Consider the following 17,374-nt stretch of genomic DNA (forward strand, 5'->3'; position numbering starts at 1 on the left):
TCAGGATCAAATGCAGGAAAGGAAACAGGAAAAGGAAAACAAAGAATACACAATGCATGATGAGATCACAGAAAAAGTGAAGGTGCGTGAAAATCATAATGATCAACAGCAAGAACAAATACAACAACCACAACATCAACAAGCACCTCAAACACATGAAAGTGGTGTTAGAAGATCTACTAGGATAAGTAGACCCCCTGAACGATACTCTCCTTCATTATATTATGTATTGTTTACTGATTCTGGCGAACCAGAATGTTATGAAGAAGTAGTGTAGGTAAAAACCAAGAAGAAGTGGGAGCAAGCCATGAAAGAAGAGATGGACTCCTTAGCACATAACCAGACTTGGGACTTAGTCAGGTTGCCTGTAGATAAAACAACATTTCAGAATAAAAGGGTTTACAAGTTGAAGGAAGAAGATGGAGTTAGGAAAAGGTACAAATCTAGACTTATGGTGAAGGGGTTTGCACATAAAAATGGTATATACTTTGATGAGATATTTTCTCCTGTTGTTAAAATGACTTCAATCAGAACTATTTTAAGCCTAGTAGCAGCTAAAGATTTGCATCTTGAGTAGTTAGATGTAAAGAAAACCTTTCTCCATGGGGATTTGGAGGAGGAGATATATATGCATCAGCCACAAGGATATAAGGTAAAAGGGTAGGAGAAGCTAGTGTGTAGGTTGAATAAGAGCTTGTATGGCTTAAGACAGGCTCCAAGGCAGTGATATCTAAAATTTGATAGGTTTATGTCTGAACAAGGCTATACTAGATGTCATTTCGATCATTGTGTTTATCTCAAAAGGCAAAATGATGACAGTTATATTATATTGTTATTGTATGTAGATGACATGCTTGTTGCAGGTTCTAACATGCAGGAAATAAATGTGCTCGAAAGAAAATTGGCAAACTCATTTGCAATGAAGGATTTGGGTGCTGCAAAACAAATCCTTGGTATGAGAATAACTAGAGATAGGACAAATCAAAAGTTAAATTTGTCTCTGAGTGAGTACATAGAAAAGGTGTTGAAAAGATTTAATATGTAGAATGCAAAGCCAGTTAGTATGCCTTTGGCTAGCCATTTCAAACTAAGTAAGGAGGTGTGTCCCAAGACTCAAGAAGAAATGGACGATATGTCTAAAGCTCCATATGCATCAGAAGTTGGAAGCTTAATGTATGCAATGGTCTACACAAGGCTTGATATTGCACATGCAGTGGGAGTTGTAAGTAGGTACATGAACAATCCAGGAAAAGAACATTGGATGGCGGTGAAGTGGATTCTCAGGTATTTGAGAGGTACCAAAAATCAAGCATTATGCTTTGGTGGTTCAAACATTGCTCTACAGGGATATGTTGATGCAGATATGGTGGGTGATAGAGATAACAGGAGGAGCACCACATGGTATGTGTTTACTGTAGGTGGAATAACTGTAATTTGGGTTTTAAAACTACAAAGTGTTGTTGCACTCTCAACAACGAAAATAGTGTATGTTGCTGCTACAAAGGCTAGTAAAGAAATGATTTGGTTTCAAAGGTTTCTGGATGAATTGGGTAAGAAGCAGGAGTTGGGTAGGTTATACAGTGACAACCAGAGTGCCATACATCTTGCAAAGAACTTTGCATTTCATTCCAAGACAAAACATATACAACTCAAGTATCATTTCATACAGTTAGTGTTGGAAGATGGAAAGTTGAAGCTGGAAAAGGTACACACTAGCCAGAATCCTACAGATATGTTAACAAAAGTTGTAACCAGGGAGAAAATTAGATATTTCTTAGTTTCAATTGGTCTTCAAGTATGATGATGAAGATGAGAAACAACCACGTCCAAAGTGGAGTCATTTTCTAGCAAATGAAGCAGTGGTGGAGTTGCTATAATCAGTGTCCAAGTGGGAGATTGTTGGGTGTGGAGCCTCATTATCTTATTTATTCAAAGGTATCACCACATTGGACCCCAGTTCGTAATGTGGCAGAAACTCCGCCCATAATATTTGTGCTGAAAGGGGGGTCCAGGGGGGGGCAATTGCGATCTTTGGGAGCCCCCCCTGGTGGGGGATCAGGGGCAGCGCCCTCGAGGCTAAAAATAGATGTAGAATTTCCTTGTAAAATGTTGAAATTTCGTAGTCAATCTAGGCCGTTCATTAGGCGGAGATCTGACGGTAGAAGCTATGTTTAATTTAGGGTTTTTTTCCCTGGAAGGAAACCCCTCGCTATATATGAGGGAATTGTATTGCATCTACATAGATCTATATTCTGAGTGATAAAGAGAGAGGAAATTGTGTGAGAGCGAAGAGGGAATTACAATGGATTTTCTGTAGGTTGTATCTCTTTAGTTTGTTGGATGATATAAAAGGAAGGACTGGCTGTTTCTCCGTGGACGTAGCCCAAATTGGCTGAACCATGTTTATCTATTTCTCTCTTGTTTTATGTGTTTTCTATGTTTATATTTCTGCAATATAATTTATGTGTTCCATTCCTCTGTAATATATATAATTTTCTAACACATTTAACAATTACAAGTAAATACATGAAATAATCATGACATGAATCATTCACATAACTATGCTTATAATCATTTGAATGGAAAATTAGTTTTGTTGTGCTAAATTCCTATTCAGAATATGTAAAAGTGTTTAAGGATTCATGAGGTTAAGTGCAAGTTTTAACATGAGTTTTTGATTTTATTTATTTATTTATTTTGTAAATTGCATGTACAAATTAACATAAACAAATGACTGAACAACAACATATAATAGAATGAACGTCACCAAAACAATATCACAACAACACATGATGAAGGAGTTCACACTGCTCGAGCTACGTCTCCTTGGTCCAACTTCCAATGGCTTGGCCCTCTTTATTATGCTCAAAAGTGTGAATAAATTAGTTTACAATGCTCATATAGCTCTAAAACTTGTTCCAATGGCTCGAGAATGCCCAATTATGCTTGTTTAGCCTCTTTTTGCTCTTGATTTGGCAAGAAAATGAAGAATTTATAGCTTCCCCAAGTCTTTCTGCTAATCGCACCTCAATTTCCCCAAAATATGGCACCATCCTGCAAATGTGCCTCCAGTTCTGCTAACCGAGCTCTGATTTCACCTAATTCGAGGCGAAATTGTTGGATGGATTAAATTCCCTATAAGGCGTTAAATCCAAAAATTTTGGGCCACATGGGGTGCCATGTGCCTAGGACTAAGGCCAATGGCCCACCCCCGCCGATTGGACCCCCACTCCACTCCGTCGTGGTCCCGTGGGGGGGCATGTGCCCAAGGGCTGGCCCTTTCTATGGAATGCGCGAACTTAAATTTTAAATATGTGTGATAACCCATAGTTTATAATCACTACTCGTATGGTGTATTGGCAATGGATTGGACTTTGAACTTGGAGGTCGTGGTTTTGACCCCCGCTCGCTGTTGCTCAGACCTTAACCTGAATTCTGGTGGCCCATGGGGTGCCACATGGCAGCCCCTGCCTGGGCCACGTGCCAGCTTGTGGTTGGTCACCAACCAACCAATATAATTCATCCAAATTAGAACTAATAACATCATGTCCTCTAGCACCACACCATTTGCCGAAGGTAAAACAGTCACTTGCACAATCATCCTACCATGTAGGCATGCCCAGTCAGCGCCACATCAGTTGTACGGACTGCTAACTAGGTTGTCTGCATTTTTTTTTTAAATTCGCATGTTTAGGAAAACAAAGAGAACATGTTTCTGGGAGAATACGTATTCTGTTTCGCACAAAACGAGTTGCATCAGATTCAGGATGAAAAGAACTATGTGACCATTCAGGTTTCAAATTGATCTGAAAATTTTGAATTTTGAGCACCTAATCATTCCTCCCCACTGGAAGCCTTTTGGACCCCAAAATATCACTTTTAGTTGTTCAACAAGTGAGGGTAAAGTTCCCTCACCTTTCCAATCTCGATCCATTTGTCTTTGGAAGAATTTGTTCCTTTGAGCCCCATATGATGGTAATCCACATTCCCTCGTTTTGAATACCTTTTCCTTTTGTCAAGAATGGTGTCTTCTTGTAGTTCATCAAGGTATTTAGGAGAGAAGTTTTCGATGGATGAAATATGAACATTATCTCCTTGATATTTAATCAAAGGAGGCTCATACAACCTTAAGTTATCAACATTAACAACATCATAACTTTGCATATATGAAGGCAAATCCAACTTGAAGGCATTATCACCAATCTTTTCCTGAATTCTAAATGGACCATATCTAATTAGTTTCAACTTTTTACCTTCTCCTTGGAGCCTCTCTTTGCTAATGTGAAGCTAAACTTCATCACCTACTTGGAACTTGTGATCTACCTGATGCTTGTCCTACCTTGCTTTGTACTTACCTTGGCTCTTTTCTAGCCGTTCTTGAACTCTTTTGTGTACCAATTGGATTTTTTCAATTAACCTTCTTGCTTTGTATATGTCACTATGACCATCAATAGCAACATCCTTTCCAAAAATGAAATTCAAAGGAGACTTAGGAAAGTATCCCAAACATGCTTCAAATGACAATGTTTGAGTTGAAGAGTGCTTGGCCTGGTTGTAAGCATGTTGAATGTAGTGAAAATGTTCATCCCACAACTTAGGATGCTTGCTACAATACCCACGAAGAAGATGTATCATTGTCTTGTTCACCACCTCGGTTTGACCATCTGTTTGCGGATGAAATGTTGTACTCTTTTTCAATTTGGTGTCCATGAATCCCCACAAGCTTGACCAAAAGTTCCCAACAAAGAAAGAATATCGATCACTAATAATGGATGTGGGCAATCCAAAATGCACCCATACATTTTGAAAGAATAACTGAGCAGTTTGTTCAGCTGTAATTTTCTTTTTACATGGCATCAAAATACACATTTTGTTGAACCTATCCACAACTACATACAAATAATCATGACCTCTTTTTGACAATGGAAGACCTCCTACAAAATCCATAGAAACACTCTCCCATGGTTGTGAAGGTACTAGAAGTGGTGTGTACAATCCTAACTTCCTATTGCTAGGCTTATTGACTGCACATAATGAACATCCTTTAATACCACTTTCAAGCATACAAGGCCAATAGCAATATCTTTGTAGATGTGCCACCATCTTACTTACACGGAAATGACCAGAAATAAGAGAAGTATGTGCCTCTCTTATGATGTTGATTCTTTCTCCCCGTGGAATACAAAGCTTACCAAGATGGTACAACAAGTTATCATGCAAATGGTAATATAATTCCTCTACTTGGTTACCTTCACTCAATCTTTCATAAACATCCTGAAAGTCATTGTCTAATGCACACTTCTCAATATAAATTTCATGCAAAACAAAATTATGCTTGTGTAAAGTAGTTGCACTAATAATAGGCCTAGAAATCATATCAACAAATTTATTGTAGATAACTTTTTTATACCTTATTACCAAGTGGAATTTCTGAAGAAAACCCATCCATCAGAAGTGCCTTGATTGTTGCAACTTAGATTGAGATTGCAAGGGCTGATAATCAGTGTGAATGATTGTTTCCTTACCCATCAAGTAGTGTTTCCACTTTTTCACACTTTGCACCAATGCATACAATTCCTTGTCATATGTAGGATAATTAATCACTGCACCATTGAAAGTTTCTGAATGAAAACAGATAGGCTTACCATGTTGCATGAGGACTGCACCCATGGCATAGTCACTAGCATCAGTCTAGATCTCAAATTATTGTCTCAAGTCTGGAAGTGAAAGTATTGGAGCTGAACTAACCTTTCCTTCAATGCATCAAAGGCCTTTTTTCTATTTGCCTCCCCACTGAAAAACCTTTTTCACACTAGTCAATGCATGCAAAGGAGCTGCTATAGAAGAAAAGTTAGCAATGAATTTCCTCCAATATTGGGCTGCTCCCAAAAAACTTCTTACCTCAGTAACTGTCTTGGGCCTTGGCCAATTCAAAATGACATCAACCTTGGAGGGATCTATTTTCAACTCACCTCCTCCAACAATATGACCCAAGTAAACTAAAGAAGTTTTTCCAAACTCACACTTTGACATCTTTAAATACAATTGTTCTTTCTTTAAGACATCAAGTACTTTTCTCACATGCATGACATGTTCATCATGAGATTTACTAAAAATTAAGATGTCATCTAAGTAGACTATAACAAACTCATCAAGAAATGGCCTCAACACATCATTCATCACACACATGAAGGTAGCAGGAGCATTACATAAACCAAAAGGCATAACTAGCCATTCAAACAAACCTTGTTTTGTCTTGAATGTTGTCTTCCAAATGTCTCCTTCAGTAATTCTAATTTGATGGTAGCCACTCCTTAAGTCCAAATTTTAAAATGCTTTTCATCTTTCAATTGATCAAGTAAATCATCTATTCTAGGCAGTGGGTAATAGTTCTTTACTGTAATCTTGTTCAATGCACGGAAGTCCACACACATGCGCCATGTTCCATCCTTCTTTGGCACCAAAAAAATAGGTGACCCACATGGCAAAGAACTTGGCCCGATGATCCCTTTATCCAACAACTCTTGAATTTTCTTTTTAATTTCTGCACTTTCCATCACTGACATCCTGTACATTCCAATGTTAGGAAGAGGACTATCTTGTTGCAATTGTATCTCATGTTGGATTCCTCTCTTGGGAGGCAATCCTTTTGGTTCTTGAAACATCTCATCATATTGGTTAACAACATCAACCAATTCAGATTTCAATCTTGAGTCACAACCTTGAAAAGCTTCATTATCAATATCATTTTTTGGTTTGATCATTAGAAGCACAAAATTATTGCTAGAATTCACTAGTCTTTTCATCTACCCCACATTAACAAGTGAAAGATTTAGTTTCTTGCTATGGGCTCTTACAATGTATTCTACTCCATATTTGAACAAATGGTATTTGTTTTCATGTTTATGGAAGATAGCTTTTCTGTCATAGAGATATGGGCTGCCCAAAACTATACCACATATGTCTAATGGCACAACATCAAGTTCCACTTCATCTATGAAATTTGTAGTAATGGTGAATTTCAGTCTACACTTTCTAGTTACTTGCAATTGTGCATTGTCACACACCCATCCTAATGGATATGGCTTATGATGTGGAATGGTTTCCAAGTTTAAACTTTTGACAATGTTTTCAGAGATGAGATTGACTTGAGAGCCACTATCAAAAAGAGTATCAATTTTGCTATGTTTTGAGATTACCCTTATGTGAAAAAGTTCTATCCTCTTCTTTTCATTTGGAGTTTCATTGTGTAAATTTGAAGTACTAGTGCTAGCAATGGATTCTTTTCCTTTCATACCCATGGCTGTAATTTTAGTTTCATTGCCTGAATCGGATCCCAAATCCTGTTGAGTGGTTGTAGTTGTCTTTTGTCTTTTCTTTTTGTTGATTTTCTTTGGTTTCATCTCAAGGTGAAGCTTCCAACAATGATCTTGATCATTACCCTATTTGGAACAATGATTCCATGCTAGTTTCTCTCCTTCTTTCTTAATGGATGCATTTTTCTTTCATTTCCCTTTAAAACCCTTTCCTTTTCCTTTACCCTTAAATGGATTTTTACTACCCTCTTCTGGCATATTTTTCACTCTTGCCTCAAGATGAGTGGCTTTCACACAAACCTCATCTAGATTATTGGGATTAAACTTAAGGATAGTATGCCTCAGGTAACTGTGTAAACCCCCTATATACTTCAGCAACGTGTCTTGTGATTGCAAATCTACACCTAACATTAGAGACCTTCTTCTCATTAGGGGATTTTTGAGGTATAAAATGGGCCTTCTAAGGAAATTATAAATTAATAGTGGAAATAATAAAATAATATTAGATTACATCATCAAATTTTGAGAGGGAAAAAAGAAAAACTATTTTTTCAACTCATATTTTCAACCTATCTCCCTATGGGTTTACTAAAATTTCAAGCAGAAACACTCGTTGGATGCATAATTTGATTCATCATCCAAGGAGTACCCATGTTGCATACTTTTGATGGACCCTGCTACAAGAAAAATGATGAATGCATGAAAAAACGTGATTACAATCACATTTTTTCATGTATTTATCATTTTTATTGTAGCAGGGTCCATCAAAAGTATGCAACATGGGTAATCCTTGGATGAGGAATTAAATTTTGCATCAAATGAGTATCCCACTTGAAATTTAAGTAAAACCTTAGGGAGATCAGTTGAAAATACAAGTTTAAAATGTAGTTTTATTATTTTTATTATTTTTTAATATTTTTACTTTTTGACTCCAGAAATGGTGAATCATCCCCCATGGTTGACATCATCATCTTGAATCTTATTGATTCTTATAAAGTTTATTTTGGTTGTACATTTTTCTTAGGAAGCCCATTTTAGACCTCAAAATTCCCCTAATGAAATTATTGGGTGTAATCTTGCAAATTTTTACCTTTAAGTTGTCTAAAGTTCTGCCAATTCATGATAGCTTTCAGCAAAAATGCTAGAGGGTAAAATTGTCTTTTAATTGTAGCAATGAAATCATACCAAAATATTGAGATCTTACCATGTTTTTTTATCTCTTCTTGTGTCTTGGCTTCCCACCATACTAGTGATGCACCCTCTAGCCTCAAGGAAGCTAGCTGAATCTTTATGTCATCATCTTGAAGGTTTTGAATTCTGTAATAAACCTCCAACTGACGAACCCAATTGTCAAGCTTCTCTGCATTCACTTCACCATTATATATGGGCAGTTCAAATTTAACATCAAGTTTTAACAGGGGTGTTTTACCAATTCCTTTTGAGGTATGTTGATGAGTATGAGTAAGGGTTGTATTAGTGGAAGAGGGTGAATATGCCTGTGAAGATGAAGCTGGAGATAATGGTGGAGAGGGTGGAGGTTTAACTCCATTTCCATTACCTCCTTCTCCTGAAGAACCTTATCCTTTTGGAGGCTTGGAGCTTTCAATTTGCAGTCTGGTATGTCCCTCTTCACAGAGGAATTTCACCATCTCTGTCACGTCAAAGAAAGCCTTCCTAAAAACCTTCTCATCTTCTTTCATATTTGCAGGCTCTCCTTCATGTGACATGCTTACTGAAGCTTCAATTGTTATTTGAGGTAGAACTGGTGGTGGAGAATGAGGCAATCTTGCACTCCTCCTCCGTGACCCAACTTCAGGACCTTCAACCAACTTTCCTTCTCCTCTCTTGAGCTTCAACCTTATAAGCATCACATTCACTTGCAAACAGTTAAATCCTCCTTGCACAAAGAAAACCAAGAGCTCTGATACCAAACTTGATCTAAATGGGAAAAATAGTTTTGTTGTGCTAAATTCCTCTTCAGAATATGTAAAAGTGATTAAGGATTCATGAGGTTAATTGCAAGTTTTAACATGAGTTTTTGAATGTTTTTATGTAAATTTCATGTACAAATTAACATAAACAAATGAATGAACAGCAACATATAACATACACGAACATCACCAAAATAGTATCACAACAACACATGATGGAGTTCACCTCGTCTGGGCTACGTCTCCTTGGTCCAACTTCCAATGGCTTGGCCCTCTCTATTGTGCTCAAAAGTGTGAATATATCAGTTTACAATGCTCAGATAGCTTTGAAACTTGTTCCAATGGCTCCAAAATGCCCAAAAATGCTTATCTATCCTCTTTTTGCTCTTGATTTCGTAAAGAACTAAACAAGTTGTGGCTTCCCCAAGTCCTTCTACCAATCGCACTTCAATTTCCCCAAAATCTGGCACCATCCTACAAATTTGCCTCCAATTCCACTAATCGAGCACCGATTTCACCTAATTCCAAGTGAAATTGTTAGACAAATTAAATTCCCTATAAGGCCTTAAATTCGAAAATTTTGGGCCACATGAGGGGTCATGTACCCGGGGATAAGGCCAACAGCCTGCCCCTGTTGGCTGGGCCCCCATTCCAGTCTGCCATGGTCCCATGGAGTGGCACGCACCCAAGGGTTGGCCCTTTCTCAGAATGTGCCAAACTTAAATTTTAAATATGTTCGGCAACCCATAGTTTATAAGCACTACTCGTATGGTGTTTTGGCAATGGCTTAGACTTTGAACTTGGAGGTTGCGGGTTTGACCCTCGCCCGCTGCTACTCATACCTTAACCTAATTTTTGGTGGCCTTCAGTATACCACGTGGCGGCCCCTAGCTGGACCACGTGGCAGCATGTGGTTGGCCACCAACCAACCAATATAATTTTTCCAAACCAGAACCAATAACATCGTGCAACTTGGAACCACACCATTCGTCAAAGGTACAAAGTCACTTGCACAGTCACCCTTCTATGTAGGCATGCCCATTCAGTGCTACGTCAACTATATAGACTGTTGACTGGGTTGTCTACATTTTTTTTTAAATTCGCATGTTTAGGAAAACAAACAAAACATTTTTCTCGGAGCATACACAACCCATTCTGCGCAAAATGAGTTGCACCAAATTCAGGATGACGAGCACTATGTAGCCATTCAGACTCCACACTGATCCAAAAACTTTGAAGTTTGAGCAAATTTTTGAGCACCTGATCATATAACCAACATTAAACCATATAAATATCAGAGATATGAAATCCATTAAATCCACATATAAAAAAGTAAAAAAGTAAGAGAACTTAGCTTTCATTAATCATTGGCAAATCCAACCTGGTTCGGGACTTCCACGTACCACTTGACCATAGACATGGCTAAACCAAATCTCTCTTTCAGCCAGTCACCCCTGTGCCATATTCCAAGCATGAATGTGGGATCTCATAGAACAACCAATGCAAGAGCAACCAAGTGAATCCAGAGGTTAAACCACCTCCAACCTCATCAAATCGTAATCACACAAATACCGGTGCTCCGATCACAACTGAACCAAACTTGGAATCCCATCCGGAATCCAACACTATCCTTGAGGAATTTTTTGTTTCCTTGTCTCTTAGGCTTTACTGCAATCCAATCTCAAAGCACTAGGCCCTAAACCGAGACCAGTCTCTCAGGCTTTACTGCAATCCAAACCCATATCACTAGGCCCTAAACTGAGACTTCTCCCTCGGGCTTTAGTGCGTACCCCACCAAAATCGGTCAAGGGATTCGTAGGCCTTTGGGAATGAACCTTGAGACCACCTCCACCTCGGATTCCGAAATCCATCTAGAAAACTAAAGCTCAAAAACAAAAATAAACATCCCAACACCATGGCATCCAGAAAAAGGAAAGGCTAGGCTGAAAACCACTGTCATAACCCGACAAAACCATGCCACCGACAACAAGAGAACCATACACCAACATGCAAAGTCATGCATGTCCAAACCAACTAGGAAATCACACATGCAAAAGGTTACCTGCAAGTATTCCTACTGAAGCTGCTTGATCTTGCTCTTCTTCCTTGATCCTTTCTTTCCTTCCTTTCCCTTTGCTTGCTTTTCCTTCCTTGATCCAAAGCTAGAGTGCTCCAAGAAAACTCTATGTGACCAAGAGTGAGAGAGAGAGAAAGAATAATGAGAGAGCTCCAAACTTGAACTTGACAAATGGTTACCAATTGATTCTCAGAAGCCTTTTGTATTAATGAGGCCTCTAATTTCTTCATTTTCCATTATTTCCATTCAATTTCCTCCTCACATGCAACATGTGACCTTTAACCTTACTTTTCTCCTAATTTACTTTATTTTCATAAATAAATGTGTCAAAAATGCCTTTTTTCCTTTTAATGCCTTTTCCTTAGCCTTTTCCAATTTTCCTTAGCCAAAACACACATCCTGTGATGCCCACTAGGATATATTTGCCCAACATTCATCTTGGAAATAGTGTCCCTTAACCGTGGACTTATTTTTTATTTATTAACTTCTATTACATGAAATTTTCACCAAGGCTGTTACAGTTTTGCAATACCCAAATCCTTGATTGCAAATGAATTTGCCAATTTTCCTTTAAACAAATTTATTTCTTGCATGTTAGACCGTGCAACAAGCATGTCATCTACATACAATAACAATATATTATAACTTCCATCATTTTTCCTTTTGATATAAACACAATGATCAAAGTGACATCTAGTATAACCTTGTTCAGACGTAAACTTGTCAAATTTTAGATACCACTGCCTTGGATCTTGTTTTAGGCCATACAAACTCTTCTTCAACCTGCATATATATCTCTTCCTCCAAGTCCCCATGGAGAAATGTCATCTTTATAATCTAACTACTTAAGATGCAAATATTTTGTTGCTACTAGACCTAAAATAGTTTTGATTGAAGTCATTTTAACAATAGGAGAAAATATTTCAACAATTCTATACCTTTATTCTGTGAAAATCCCTTCACCATAAGTCTAACTTTATACCGTTTTCTACCTCCATCTTCTTCCTTCAACCTGTAAACCCATTTATTCTGCAATTTTGTTTTACCTACTAAAAACCTGACTAAGTCCCAAGTCTGGTTATGTACCAAGGAGTCCATCTCTTCTTTCATGGCTAGCTCCCACTTCATCCTAGTTTCTACCTGCATTACTTCTTCATAGTGTTCTAGTTCACCATAATCAGTCAAAAATTGATCTAGGTGGATATTGGTGGCCACCTTCCAAGTACACTTGGACGCCCACCATTTGTTTCTTTCAGTTTTTCAGTTTCCTTAATTGTAGCACAATTTACTATTTTTAGCAGTTTTTCAGGTCCTGAACTTTCGGAGCTGTTTTGAGGCCCTAAACGACGTTTTTTTGGGAAAATTGGGAGAAACATGGGTCCATGGACTAATTTTTCTCTTCCCAAAGTTGTAGTTCTCGGATAGATCTTTCTAACGAGATATTGTGTGTGTCAAACAAAGATCATATGCCAAAGTTATGACCACATGAAGTTGATGTACCAATTTACGCAAACGAGGCCCAAAGTTTGGTGTTTCATCTTCTAGGGTTAGGTTTTTGGATTTTTAGGGTTTTCCATTGTTTCTCAACAATAAATAAGCCTTTGAGCTTCATTGTAACATAGTTCAGAGGCATGTAGCCGCCACATCTCTTCTTAGAGATAAGCTACCATCACCTTAGATGGTTTATTTCCATTTCTATTTGTAAGCACATTTCAGTATTTTACATTAATGAAATGAAGTATTATTTCCGCTGCATCTCTATGTTTATGGTTATCTCTATAATTTGTTGCATTCCTATTTAAATATGGATCAGTGGTATCAGAGTGGGTCTGCTTTTTCTCTGTTTTTCTTTGCATGTCCCCAACGAGGTCAGGATATAAGGAGTTAGGGCTTGAACTGGTCGAACCTTTGCAAGACCAGCCTCGCAAATCCCAATGATCTCCCATGGCGGATGAAAAGAAAGACGAGTGGGTAGGAGATCCTATCAAAATCTTTCTTGAAGAAGCTCTTGAGCGACAAAGGAACGCGATGATGGACAACTTTTCCTAGATCCTTCAGCGGCTACCCAAGGGCGACCCATCAACTTCCCACAACTACTCTGGAAACGCCACACCGTTTAAGGTACAAGTTAATTTTGAAATCCCCATATTCAAGGGTCAGATAGAAGTAGATGCCATCGATAAATGGTTAAATCTTCTAGAGGGTTATTTTTCTGTTCATGATTTTTCCAGTCGGGAAAAGATTATTTTCTCTCTTCTCAAAGCAACTCCCCATGTCAAGGACTGGTGGGAAACCTACTGTGAGCAGAAGGATGAAAGTACAGGCTCACTATTTTCAGCCACACCCACTTGGAATTCATTCCGGGATGCCATCAAGGAGCAATACTACCCTGTCGGAAGCTATGAGGATCAATACATAAAGTGGACCACGCTGCGGCAAGGAAGGGACCAAGACGTGCCGGAGTTTACCAATATTTTCCATACCCTTCGCACAAAGTTGGGTATCAAGGATTCAGAGTAGCATTTGGTACTCAAATATTGCAATTGCTTGCACAGGTACATCCAGGAAGAAATATAATTCCTGAACATCTCCTCACTCGGCATGGCATACCAATATGCCGTCAAGGTCGAGCAAAAGCTTAAACAGAAGAAGCGAGACTTTGGATCTGCGAATCCGAAGTAAGGGAAAGGTGCCCCCAAGCTGTAGAATAAAGGACAAAGCCATGGCGGGGTGCCCCAAGACAACCCATCAAAGCTGCAAGCAAAAAACAGCGCCATGAAGCCAAAAAAGGACACAGGAAAGTGGTGTGAGTTCCATAAGAGATCCACTCACAACACAAGTGAGTGTCGGGAGAAGCAGTCACTGGTGGCCAAGCTAAAGGTTTCAGAATCAGATGCATGTTCTGACTTTGAGTCAGAACCCGACAAGGGGAATCACAAAGGGAAGCAGATTATCGATGTGGAGCCCATTGCCACTGTTGCCACCATGAAGATCTAGAAGGAGGAACTCGAAGATCCAGAGCAGGAGGAGCATCTCTTCCACTCCTAGATGTGGGTAAAGGGCTCTTGCTACAATTCATTATCGACAGTGGGAGCCAAAAGAACTTCATTTCAGCATAGGTTGTGAAGCGGTTGTGCTTACTGACCACAGCACATCCACAATTGTACACCATCGGGTGGCTTCACCAAGGACGGGATCTTTGCGTGAGCCAATAGTTTCGCCTTCCATACAACATCAAGCCCTTCACAGATGAGGTATTGTGTGACATTACTCCCCTTGAAGTTTGTGATGTATTAATAGGACAACCATACTTGTGGAAGCGATATGTTGTGTATGAATCGAGGCCTTGTGTTGTTATTGTTACTTTGGGAAAAAAGTTGTATAGGATATCGTAGGTAGCACCACATACTGCCATCTCTTTGGTTACTAAAAAAAAATGCAGTAAGCTCATTTACAAAACTGGGAAATTTGTTTTCCTGATGATATGCTCTCAAGGAAAGAAGAACACGGTGGCCACGATCTCTAGACAGGGCCCCACCACACGAGAACTATAGATGGACAAGGTCGTGGAGGAGTATGAGGACATTTTCACCTCCCCTGCAGGGGTTCCTCTGCACTATCAGGTCAAGCACTCCATCGATCTGACCCCAGGTGCGATGCTGCCCAATGGACCAATCTATCGGCGCTTCATTCTGGAGAACGATGAAATCAAGAGGTAGATTCAGGAGTTGTTGCAGAAAGGTCACATCCGTCCGAGTTCATTGTCTTGTGGGAGCCCGATCATGTTGGTACAAAAGAAGGATGGGACTTGGAGACTCTATATTGACTATCTGGCACTGAACAAGATCACTGTCTGTTATAGGTACCAAATCCCATGGATTGATGACCTCCTGGACCAACTGAAGGGGGCAAAATATTTCAGCAAGATCGATTTGAAGTCAGGATATCACCAGGTACCAATCAAATCCTCCGATGTGTGGAAGACTGCCTTCAAATCTAAGGAGGGCCTTTTCGAATGGTTGGTTATGCCTTTCAGATTGCCGAATACTCCTGCAACCTTAATGAGGCTAATGGATGACATCTTGTGGCCATTCACCAACTCCTTTATAGTGGTATACTAGGATGATGTCCTAATCTTTAGCCAAAGTTTGGAAGAGCACCTCCACCACATTCGACAGGTCCTCCAAACACTGCGGCAACACAAGTTATGTGCCAATTCGGAGAAATGCACTTTTGGCATGACCCAGGTTCAATATCTGGGATACATTATTGATGAACAGGGGGTGCATGTGGATCCAACCAAGATCCAAGTCATTTGACATTAGCCATCTCCAACCACTCTGACAGAGCTCCGCAACTTTCTAGGTCTTGACAACTTCTACCACAGGTTCGTGTTGGGATTTTCTCATATCACTTGGCCCTTGAGTCAAGTCAGCGAGAGAGGAGCGAAAGAAAAATTCTTTTGGTTTGAATCTCAACAGAAGGCATTCACAGAGTTGAATGATCGCGTCTGCTCGGCACCAGTGCTTGCATTACCAGACTTGCGACAACCATTTGAGGTCGAAACAGATGCCTTTGACTATGCTATTAGGGTTGTCCTTACTCAACATGGGCATACAGTGGCATATCACAGTGAGATACTTTTAGACACAGTCTGGAAGTATCCCACTTATGACGAAGAGATGTATTCCATTGTGTAGGCCTGCTGGCAGTGGAAGCATTACATTTTGGGGAAGGAAACAATCATCCACACAGAACACCGACCCCTGCAATTCATACAAACCCAAGGGAAATTGCAGAATGATCGCCATAAGAAGTGGTCCACATACCTGCAACAGTTCCATTTGAATATCAGCTATAAGAAGGGAAACACCAATAATGTTGCAGATTGCCTCAGTCGACCACCAATCATGGTGTTAACCACCATGCTCAACTCTTGCGGGCACGAGACTTATGATTGGACACTTCTCTACAAAAGCGACCCAGAATTTGGCCACACATACCAGACACCCTTGGAGGGTCAGCATGTTCCAGATTTTCACCTCTAGGATGCCGTGTTATGCCACCTGGGTCACCTTTGTGTTCCTTCATGTGAGTGTGCCAAGATGATTTTGGAAGCACACTACAGTCGGGTTGCTGGGCATTTCAGGGTTGAGAAAATGGTGGCAGTACTGTAGAAGTATTTCTATTGGCCAAATTTTTGACAAGATGCCAAGAAGTACATCAGATCATGCACTGCCTACTCCATTTCCAAACCAACCATTAAGAAGCAAGTCCTTTATACCCCATTGCCTACCCCTAGTCGAACTTGAAAATCCATCTCCATGGATTACATGTCAGGCCTTCCTTCCACTAAGCATGGAAACGACTTTGTTTTTGTGGTCATTGACAGGTTCTCGAAGATGGCCATTATGGCGGCCTGCAAGAAGAATATCACAACATAAGCCACTGTTAAACTCTTATTTGAACGAGTGTGGGTACACTTTGGGATCCCACAGTCTATTATCTCAGATTAGGACAATAGGTTCCTCGGTACATTTTGGTCCAGTCTCTAGTCAATGCTAGACACCAAACTCACTAAGTCCACAACCTTCCATCCTCAAACTGATGGCTAGATAGAGGTTGTCAACAAGATGATCGTACACATTCTACACATGTACAACTCAAATAATCCATGCACATGGGATGAGAGTCTCCCCTATGTTCAACACAACTACGACCGGGCTCTCCACAGCTCAACTGGCTACAACCCTTTTCAAGTGGGCTTGGGATTCCAGCCACTATTTCCCATTGATGTGGCCATGCCATTTGCATCTACTCACATAGATTCGGCTCATGTCCAATCCGAAACAGATAAGGCAAACAAATTCATTGATCACATCCAACATATTCGCGAGCAGGTCCATGACATTCTAGAGAAATCAAATGCCAAGTACAAGCAGTGACATGATCAACATCGGGTGCCACACAAGTTTTAAGTGGGCGACAAAGTCTGGTTGCATTTGAAAAAGTAACGCCTTACCCGAGCCTATCAGAAACTCAGACCACTT

Source organism: Pinus tabuliformis, chromosome 8 (assembly GCF_031772625.1).
Source record: "Pinus tabuliformis cultivar Carrire ecotype Pingquan chromosome 8, CPIR1, whole genome shotgun sequence".
In the NCBI taxonomy this organism is placed as follows: Eukaryota; Viridiplantae; Streptophyta; class Pinopsida; order Pinales; family Pinaceae; genus Pinus; species Pinus tabuliformis.